Source organism: Dasypus novemcinctus, chromosome 10 (assembly GCF_030445035.2).
Source record: "Dasypus novemcinctus isolate mDasNov1 chromosome 10, mDasNov1.1.hap2, whole genome shotgun sequence".
Taxonomy (NCBI): domain Eukaryota; kingdom Metazoa; phylum Chordata; class Mammalia; order Cingulata; family Dasypodidae; genus Dasypus; species Dasypus novemcinctus.
In genome coordinates, this window is record NC_080682.1 from 92,706,995 (window position 1) to 92,716,565 (window position 9,571).

At 49.0% G+C, this 9,571-nt stretch overlaps 1 pseudogene; it reads left to right on the forward strand.

Moving 5' to 3' along the window:
* The first annotated feature begins 6,151 nt into the window (after nucleotides 1-6,151).
* LOC101418558 (olfactory receptor 52N4-like) lies at nucleotides 6,152-7,131 on the forward strand (annotated as a pseudogene).
* The last annotated feature ends 2,440 nt before the right edge of the window (nucleotides 7,132-9,571 follow it).

Sequence of the window (9,571 nt, forward strand, 5' to 3'; positions counted from 1 at the left end):
GGACTCGCAGTTACATCGAAGGCAAGGACTTTATCAAATAGAGTGAGAGTCCAGTTGAAAGGTTGATGGGAAGAGGAGCCCTGAGCAGAAGAGGCTAAAGACAGCATAAGGATGAGGAGATGAATGAGATGAGGGAGAGTAGGGGGACAGGGAGTGTGGGTATGGGCAGAACGGGCTCGTCAGAGGAGCTGGAGAATTTGGCGTTCGGTGGGGTCGTCATCTTCAAGGGAAAGGCGGCTTAGGCGGCGGGCAAGGAAGCGGCGCCAATGTCGTGTTCGCGGCGAGAGAGAGCTGGTGTGGCTTCCACGGGCCACGGCGCAGGAGAGGTAGACTCAGATGTGCTTGCCTGGGGGCGCATAGTGAAAACCTGCAACAACAAAAGGAAGAAAGGAGAGCCCTCACAGGGGGGGGCAATTAGTATTTCTCGTACGGAGGGCATGGTGTGCTCATCATTTAGTGGAACATTGGGGTCAGTATGGGTGAAAGAGTCTCAATCATTGCTATTAGCATTGTTTTCTGGTGTCAGTGGATGTGGGATGTCATCTGGGTTATGCGGTTGCGTTGCCGGCCGGATGTTTCGTCCTGGGACCCAAATAGGCTGTCGCTCTGTCTCTGGGAAGATACAGGCGAAGCCTCTTTCTTGTGCTAGCAGGGGGGCCAGATCTTGCCAGCGGTTAGTGGCTGGATCTTTCCAGTAGACTAAAGGAACTTGAGAAGGTGGCCACATAGGCCCCCAATGCTTATGTGTGGGAGAGAGTCCTTGACTGTCAAAAGTTAAGAGATTGTGATGAATGAGACAAGCAGTCACAACATCTGCTGGGGCTTTGTGGGGAGAAGAGGCTCTCTCCTTTTGAATGAGCAGCTTGAGCTGTTGGTGAGTGCGTTCGACAATTCCTTGTCCTTGTGGGTTGTATGGAATGCCGAAGTGATGTGTGATGTGATACATCTGCATGAAGCTGGCAAAAGAAGCACTGCGGTACGCTGGCCCATTATCTGTTTTGAGGTCCCATGGGACTCCCATGAGCAAAATGGCTTGGCGGAGTGCCTTGATACAATGTTTGGTGCTTTCTCCTGCAAGGGAGACTGCATAGCACAGATGTGAAAAGGTGTCAATGGCCACGTGAAGATATTTGAGGCGGCCGAAGGCGCTGACATGAGTGACATCTAATTGCCATCTCGAGTTAGGTCAGAGGCCACGAGGGTTAACGCCTTGAGGTTGTAGGGGCCCCAGGGGGAGAAGAGGTGCGCAAACGCGACATGAGCGTACCAGATGTTTACAGGTTTCGATGGGCAGATCTGGATAAAGTTTGTGAATAGTCCGTGCAGAGTAATGAAACCGAGAGTGTAGTAACTTAGCCCTACTGATAGAGTTCCCGAGCTGGTCTTCACATATATCGTAGTTCTTGGAGGCTAATGGAAAGACTTTGCGGCTCGACACAGCTGCGTCGGCGAGGTCGTTGCCATGAGCTAGGGGCCCTGGGAGGTTAGAGTGACTCCTTAAATGAGTGATGTACCATGGCTGTTTTCTCTCCTCGAGCAGGCGTTGCACGAAGGCAAGTGCTCGATCAATATTTGAATCGCCTGGTAAAAAGGTGGCGAGTGGCAGGCTGCGGCAAACCTGAAGCGTGTATAGACTGTCAGTAAAAATGTTAAGAGGCTGCTCCGGGTGGAGATTAAGGACTGCGGCGACAGCTAGAAGTTCGCCCACTTGAACAGAAAAGTCATTTGCGAACAGCAGTTGTCGGGGCTTAGGATTCTTGGGAGTGTATATGATGGCTGCAAACGCCGTTTTTGAGGCGTCTGTGAAAGCAGTGATGGTTGAGGGGATTGGGTTCCGCGCAGGCAATGGACGGAACGGGTTGGAAAACGCCAATTGAGACATTCCTTGCAGCAATCGGTGATGAGGATAATAATTGTCAAAGGAGCCACGAAAGAACTCTACCAGGCTTTGCATCTGGGCATTGTTCATGATGAGGGAGGTAACTTCTTTTGCGTCTAAGGGCCAAACAATAGTGTGTGGCGGGATGCCATACGTTTGTATGGAGAGGAGTACTAAGTCAGTGGCCAACGCGATCCAGGCCCTGATAAAGAGGCAAATTTTTGGGAGTCTGCTTTTTGATGTATGCAGGAAAAGAAGGGGGCCATCTTGCCATAAGAGGCCTGTGGGTGTGACCGGTGTTGGCAGGACTAAGGCTAAAATTGGAAGGTCAGGGGAGAGCCGCTCTAGGCGGCACTGCTGCAGCGCGGCGCTAACTTGCTGGACGACTTCTCGAACAGCAGGAGTGATGGTGATGCTACGGGTGGCTGCAGTTGGTGGGCTGTCTTTGGTCTGCAAGAGCTCGAAGAGGGGTTGCATCTGCGCTGTTGTGATGGGCAGCGCCGAGCGAAGCCAATTGATTTGTCCACAAAGTCGTTGGAGTTCAGTCATCGTCATCTTGTGAGAGACGTGAATTTGTGGGCTTGTGGGCTGAATGAAGTGATGAAAATGAAAGCCCAAAAATTGAAAAGGAGGTTGGAGGTTTATTTTGTCTGATTGCACGGTAAGTCCAAGGTTTGAAAGGTTTGTCATTACTGCAGAGAGCAAGTCATTGAGGAGCGCGCTGGAGCTCGCTGCTAAGAGAAGGTGATCCATATAGTGGAGGATGTATGTTTGCTCTGGATGGAATTTAGAGCGTAGCGGCTCAATGGCATGGTTAACATAGAGCTGACATATGGTTGGGCTGTTCCGCATACCCTGTGGCAGTACCCGCCATTGGAATCGAAGCGCTGCGCCCTGGTTGTTAGTGCGTGGGACTGTAAACGCAAATCGGGGACAGTCCCGCGGGTGAAGAGAAATAGAGAAAAAGCAGTCCTTGATGTCGATGGTTGCCGCGTAAAAATGCTGGGGGACTGCGGTGGGATGCGGGCAACCTGGCTGAGGTGATCCCATTGGCTTAATGTGCTTGTTGATTTCTCGAAGGTCATGGAGAAGGCAGAACTTGCCCGTGTTTTTCTTGTTAATGACGAAAATTGGCGAATTGTAGGGACTGGTGGACGGTTCAATATGCCCTGCATGCAATTGCTCTTCAACGAGGGCAGAGAGAGCTTGTAGCTTGTGAGCTGGCAAGGGCCACTGCTCGACCCAGATGGGCTCCTCTGTGTCCCATTCCAGAGGGATAGGGTCAGGTCTTGAGATGGGAGCAGTGGCCCCTATGAGGGGGGGGGGCAGCGCAGCTGAAAAGGCTTCCATAGTGATTCGAGCTTTTAGCTGGCTGAGGACATCTCTCCCCCACAGGATGGTTTGGACTGAAGAGAGTACGAGCGGGCAAATTTGGCCTTCGTGTCCTTCTCGGTCGCTCCAGTGCAGGGGCTGGGATGTTCTCCAGGAGGTAGCGGCTCCCGTGGCACCTATGACTTGAGGGCCAGTCTCGAGGGGCCAGTGATTGAACGCAGCAGTTTCGAAGGGAACACAAGAGATTTTAGCACCAGAGTCTAAAAGTCCATCAAGCCATTGCCCATCTATTTTGAGTTCTAATGAAGGTTTTTGGTGACGTCTAATAGGCATTGTCCACATTATGGTTTTGGAGCTTTCCAGAGGGCCTCTTGGGAGAGGGGCTGAGGCCTGCCCCATCGCCCGTTTAAAGGCTGTCTTGGAACACGACAGTCGCGTGCCCAATGATACCCTTTTTCACAGCGCGGGCAGGGGGTGGAGGGCGGTCGGGCGGCAGGAGCAGGGCGCGGCGGTGGCACTATAGGCTGGGCTACTGGCTGCGGTGGGGCTGGAAGGTTGGGGCACTCATGAGCGAAGTGGCCTAATTCGCCGCAGCGGAAGCAGGTGTTGGTTGTTTGAACTGCAGCGACGATAGCTGTTGCGAGCGCAGAAGTTTGTCCGGACACTCCGGAGCAGGCGAGGACCCAATCTTGGAGTGGCTTGTCACGCAGGGGGCGGATTATGGCTTTGCAAGCTGGGTTAGCCCCCTCTTGTAGGATGTCCTTAACGAAGGACTCGCGGGCTGTGTTGCCGACAACTCGCCTTTCTGCAGCGGCTTGCACACGAGCTACGAACTCGTTGAACGGCTCCTCGGGTCTTTGGAAAAGCTTCATGAGAGGCTCTGGGGCAGCCGCGGCACACGAACGGAAGGCTCGAAAAACACAGTCACGAAGGTGGAGGAAAAACCCAGGCGGGGTGGCAGTGTAGGCGCTGGGATCACCGTAAGGGCCGAACCCGAGAAATGCGTCTGCAGGGTAATGCACACCCTGACGCGCGTTGTCAGCAATCTGATTGTCTATTAGGACACCGAGATGGGCTCGCCAGTCAATGAATTGCCCAGGGGAGAGAACCACTCGGGCTAGAGAGATCCAGTCATAAGGGATGCAGCGAGGGATGGTCATACGCTCGAGAATGTCTTGGGCATGAGGGCTGGCAAGGCCATCCTCTTTTATCGTGTTGCGGAGCATCTGGATGTCTTTGGGAGAAAAGGGGACCCACGCTTGTGGGTTCTGCGGAGTGCGAGCAGGATTGAGGGGGAACATCTGAGCCAGAGGCGGAGTGGGAGGGGTGAGAAAGGTGGTGTCGTACGCCGGCGGAGAGGGGTTCACGATGCTCCCGCTATTTCTGGGGAAGGCGGGAGATGAAGCGGGCCATGGAGGTGAGGCATTGGCAGTGCTAACGGGCGTCGGCCAGGATGGCGCGGCGGCAACTGTGTTTTTGACTGGCCAAGATGGCGGCACGGAGATGTCACGCCTGACATCACTTCTGGACTCGGGCCAAGATGGCGGAGTGGCCACGTCACTTCCGGGCACAGGCCAAGATGGCGCCGGAGGCCCTTCCGGTTTAGCGGAAAATGGCGGCTGGCAGGCATCCGGGGCGGGATCGGATGGTGACGAAACAGGAAGAGGCGGGTAAAGGCGGGAAGAGGGCGCAGAGGAAGAAGAAGGAGGAAGTGCGCCATGTTGGCATTGTTTGCAGGGCGCGGTCGGGGAGGAAGAAGGCGGAAGGTCGCCATCTTGAATGGGGTCTGGATCAGAGGCTGTGGGGGGATTCAGTTCAAGTGCAGCCTCGAGCTGGGCGGGCAGAGAGTGGGTATCGTCGTCTCCATCAGGATCGCAGGTGAGAGGATGGCTAGGCTCACAGGTGAGAGCGGAGGCAGGGGAGGGCACACCTTGGAGACAGGCGCGGATAGCAACGAGGGCAGGGATAAGACCAGGGGGAAACTGCTTGCGCTCGTGCTCCATAGCGGACGTTACCCGCTGAATTAAACATTCATAAGTCTCTGGGCTCCAGAGAGCACAGGTGGCGAGCCAAGGGTTAAAGGGTAGGAGGAGGTCCCAGTACCGCTGTAGCTGACGGAGAGAGACTTTGACGTGGTGAGTCTCTAAAAGGGCCGCGAGTAAACGTACTTGAGGGACTTGGCGGGACGAGAGAGAGGCTCCCATTGTGATGGAGGGTTTAGGAGGGGGGTAGACTCGCTGTCGTTGAGGGCCGGACTGGGTTCACGGGTGGGCTGGGATGGCGAAGGGGGAGGGAACAACGCCGGAGAGTCCCTACCTTGAGCGGCGGCACGGGAGGACGGCGATGGGTCGCGTGCGGGAGGTCGAGCGGCTGGCCGGCCAAACAGGAACATGAAGAGGTCGCTCCACCGCATACAGAAAGGAGCGGAGTCCCTGTTCCGGGCACCAATTGTTGCGCGGGTTTCTGCTACCGCCGGAGTATTGCCGGCGGATCGCTGCCTGGGGTCGGGCCTACGCCACGGCCTGACCGGGGCGGCAACAGGCGGCTCAAGGCTTGGAGGGGACGCGCGGTCAGATGTAAGAAACCACGGAGACAAGGTCTATGCGCAAGTCTAATTTATTGAGGAAGTACACTTAGTTATATATGGTTGGGTAGAGGGAGGGGTTGGAGCTAGGGCGGGCTGGCTAGGGGTGATAAAGGATAGGCGGGGCTGGGCAGACGGCTATGAGGCAAGCAGTGGCCAAGGAAAAAAGCAGATTATATGTTGGCAACGTGGGCGGGACTGGCGAGAAGAACAGCAACGGCTGGAAGAAGAAGATAACAAAGGCTGGGGGAAGGGGTGGAGGGAGGCAGCAACAATGTGTCTTTTCTCGTCTCTTCTTCTTACTCTAGGAAAAACCATGTGAATTTTAAAGTATTTGATGATCATAATAGATGATCATGCAAATGCTGAATTAAACAGTCCTGACACCAGCATCCTTCATTCTGAGAAGAATCTCAGACCTGGAAGACATGCATGTCTGGATTTCCTTCCCATTCTGCTCCATGTATGTTGTGACTATGGTAGGGAATTGTGAACTCCTCTACCTCATTTGTTTTGAAGATTCTCTGCACAGGCCCATGTACTACTTCTTGGCCATGCTTTCCTTCACAGACCTTGTCATGTGCTCTAGTTCAATCCCTAAAGCATTCAGCATCTTCTGATTCCATCTGAAGGAAATCAGCTTTGATGAATGCCTGGCTCACATGTTCTTTATCCACACCTTCAGAGGATGGAATCTGGGGTGCTCATGCTTATGGTCCTGGACTGCTACATGGCCATCTGCTACCCTCTACACTGCTCAATTGTCCTCACCAATCCTGTTGTTGCAAAGGTTGGACTTGCCACATTCCTGAGAGGAGTGTTTCTATTCATTCCTTTCACATTCCTCACTAAATGCCAACTCTATTGCAGAGACCATATAACTTCCCACTCCTACTGTGACCACATGTCTGTGGCCAAATTATCCTATGACAACATCAAGGTCAATGCTGTCTATGGTCTGATGGTAGCCCTCCTGATTGGAGGCTTTGACATCCTGTGCATCAGTTTCCTATGCCATGTTCCTCCGGGCAGTGGTCAGCCTCTCATCAGCAGATGCTCTGCAGAAGACTTTCAGCAACTGCACTGCACACATCTGTGCCATTGTTTTCTCCTACACTCCACCTCTTTTCTTCTGTTTTTCCATTGCTTTGGGGTCCACACAATCCCTCCATCTTGCCACATCACTGTGGCAAATCTTTATCTGCTCCTGCTTCCCACTATGAACCCTGTTGTCTATGGAGTGAAAACCAAGCAGATACGATTCTGTGATCTAAGGATGATTTCGGGTTCTAAGGACACCAAATCCCAAAGCTTATGGACAAATATTTGCCTCTGATCAGAAAAGAATGGAAGGACTACTCCTACCTGCCTGTTTATCCAGGAGGTGTTAAAATATTTCTGAGAGTACTATTTTGATCATGAAAAGAGAGGATGGTAAATGGTACATTTAAAATAAGTGTCCTGAGAACCTCAACATCATTGGCATGTCCAACATCTTCTCTTTGAATTCTGGACCTTCTCACCTCTGGGGGAAATTAACTTTGAAGAAAACTTAATAAACCATTTTTTTAAGCAATTGAATAAAGTGGAAGGATATGTTCCGGGACCTTATCTTGTTCTGGACCCCGGTCTCTATAATTTCAGATGTATAGCCAGTTGCTAATTTCATCTGGAATATCTATGCTCTATCTTTCTCATCATTACTTATCTACCTCTGTTTTCTCAATATCTTCTTCTAAGAGAAAGTAGGAAGTATCCCATGAGGTCTTAAGCACAATAACATTTATGTTTCTGGGTATCTTACTGGAATCAAGTTATGCAGCTGAAAACTTTAGCCCACACCTAATTGTTTTATTATAGAATAATTGCATTTTTAAATTTCCTTCCAGAGACCTTTAAAAGCACACAGCCTGTAGTGAGAGATAGGTATCTTAACCAAACATAAGAAACAGGGCATTTTTTTCCCATGAAAACAGCATGAGAGGGAAGCAAAAAAGTACTTGTTTCATCTTATTTCCAACTGTGAAACTAAATACAGAAAAATTAAATTTCTCTTTCTAATACTTAAACTTCTTCCAAACTAAATGAGATCAACGAAAATAGTTTTATATTAATGTTTCGTAAAACGACAACATATAGGAATATAAAGAAAACATTTTAAATTCTTATCTCTCCCTATTGAATGAACAAGAATAGGCATTATTCTCCCCAGTTCAGCTAATTACGCTCGTTGAATTATATTTAATTATTTCACGAGTCATCCTTTATTATCTATAATTTTAAAATCCTACAAAAACTGTCCTACCCCTTATAGTTTAAGTGCCCTCCATGCCTCCTCCCATTTTTCTGCTAAATCTAACATTCAAACCTCTAGAACATGTTGTCAACATTCTTTCCCTTTACTTTCTCAACTCAAAATCAATCTTCCCCTTGTCTTTCTCCTATTTCTCCAGTCACCTGAAAGTGCTTTTATCAATTTCATTAGTGCTTTCCATGTTACAAGTGAAATAGGCTCTCTTTGTGTTCACATATTATCTTTCAGAAATACTTGAACTGCTGTCAATATTCCTGATATCTTCAAATACTCCCATTTTTTAACTTTGGAAGCATTACACAATTTATGATTTTCTTAATTCTTGCTGGACACTACTTTACAACGTTATTTTCTAGATCCTCTCGCTTTATGCCAGAGTTTTACATATTTGGCATATCACTGGATTTAACCTTAATTTTTTTTCTACATTTTCTTCCTAGGTATTCTCTTTCAGATCCATGATCTTAACTAGTGTCTGTCACTAATGGTTCTTAAGAGGACGCTAATGTTCTGAGAGCAGTTTTACACATACTTGTTATTCACGACACTCTACCATTTGACATTAATTTCTTTTTTTCCCTGACTCCACTCCTATTTCTCATCTCCCTCTCTCTCTCATGTTTTGGCATACATTTTTTGATATGTGAACATCTTTGAAAATGCAACTTGAGTGATTTTATGTGTTTAAACTGAAATATATATTTTTTAAAAAGATTTGTTTTCTTTATTTATTGCCCACCACCCCCTCCTCAACGATTGTTTATGCTTGCTGTCTGCTCTCTGTGTACATTCGCTGTGTGCTTTCTGTGTCTGCTTGTCTTCTCTTTAGGAAGCTCTGGGAACCGAATCTGGAACCTCCCATGTGAGAGAGTGACAATCGCTTGAACCAACTCAGCTCCCTGCTTTGCTGTCTCTCTCATTGTGTTTCCTCCTTGTGTCTATTGTTGTGTCATCTTGTTGCATCAGCTTGCCGTGCCAGCCCATTGGGGCAGCTCGCTTTCTTGCTGTCTTGCTCATCTTCTCCAGGAGGCACCAGGAACTGAACCTGGGACCTCCCATGTGGCAGGTGAGAGCTCAATTGCTTGAGCTTAGCTGCTTCCCTTAAATACATCTCATTGTGATAAAGATCTCAATTTTTTGCTTACTTTTCCCTCAACACTTTTGTCTTATTTTTATAGTAACAAATATAAAATTCAAAAATAAAATTCAAACTTTGTCCATTTTGACCGCTATTAATTGTACAATTCAGTGGTATTAATTCCATTCATAATATTGTGCTACCATCACCAATGTCTATTATCCCAACTTTTTCATTATATCAAACGTAAACTCTCCATCCACTGAGCAATTCTTTGTCTTCTCTACCCCCACACTGGACTCCTGGTAACCTGTAAAATACAATCTGTTTCGAGGAAATTTACTTACTTTATATGAGATCATATAATATTCATCATTTTGCATC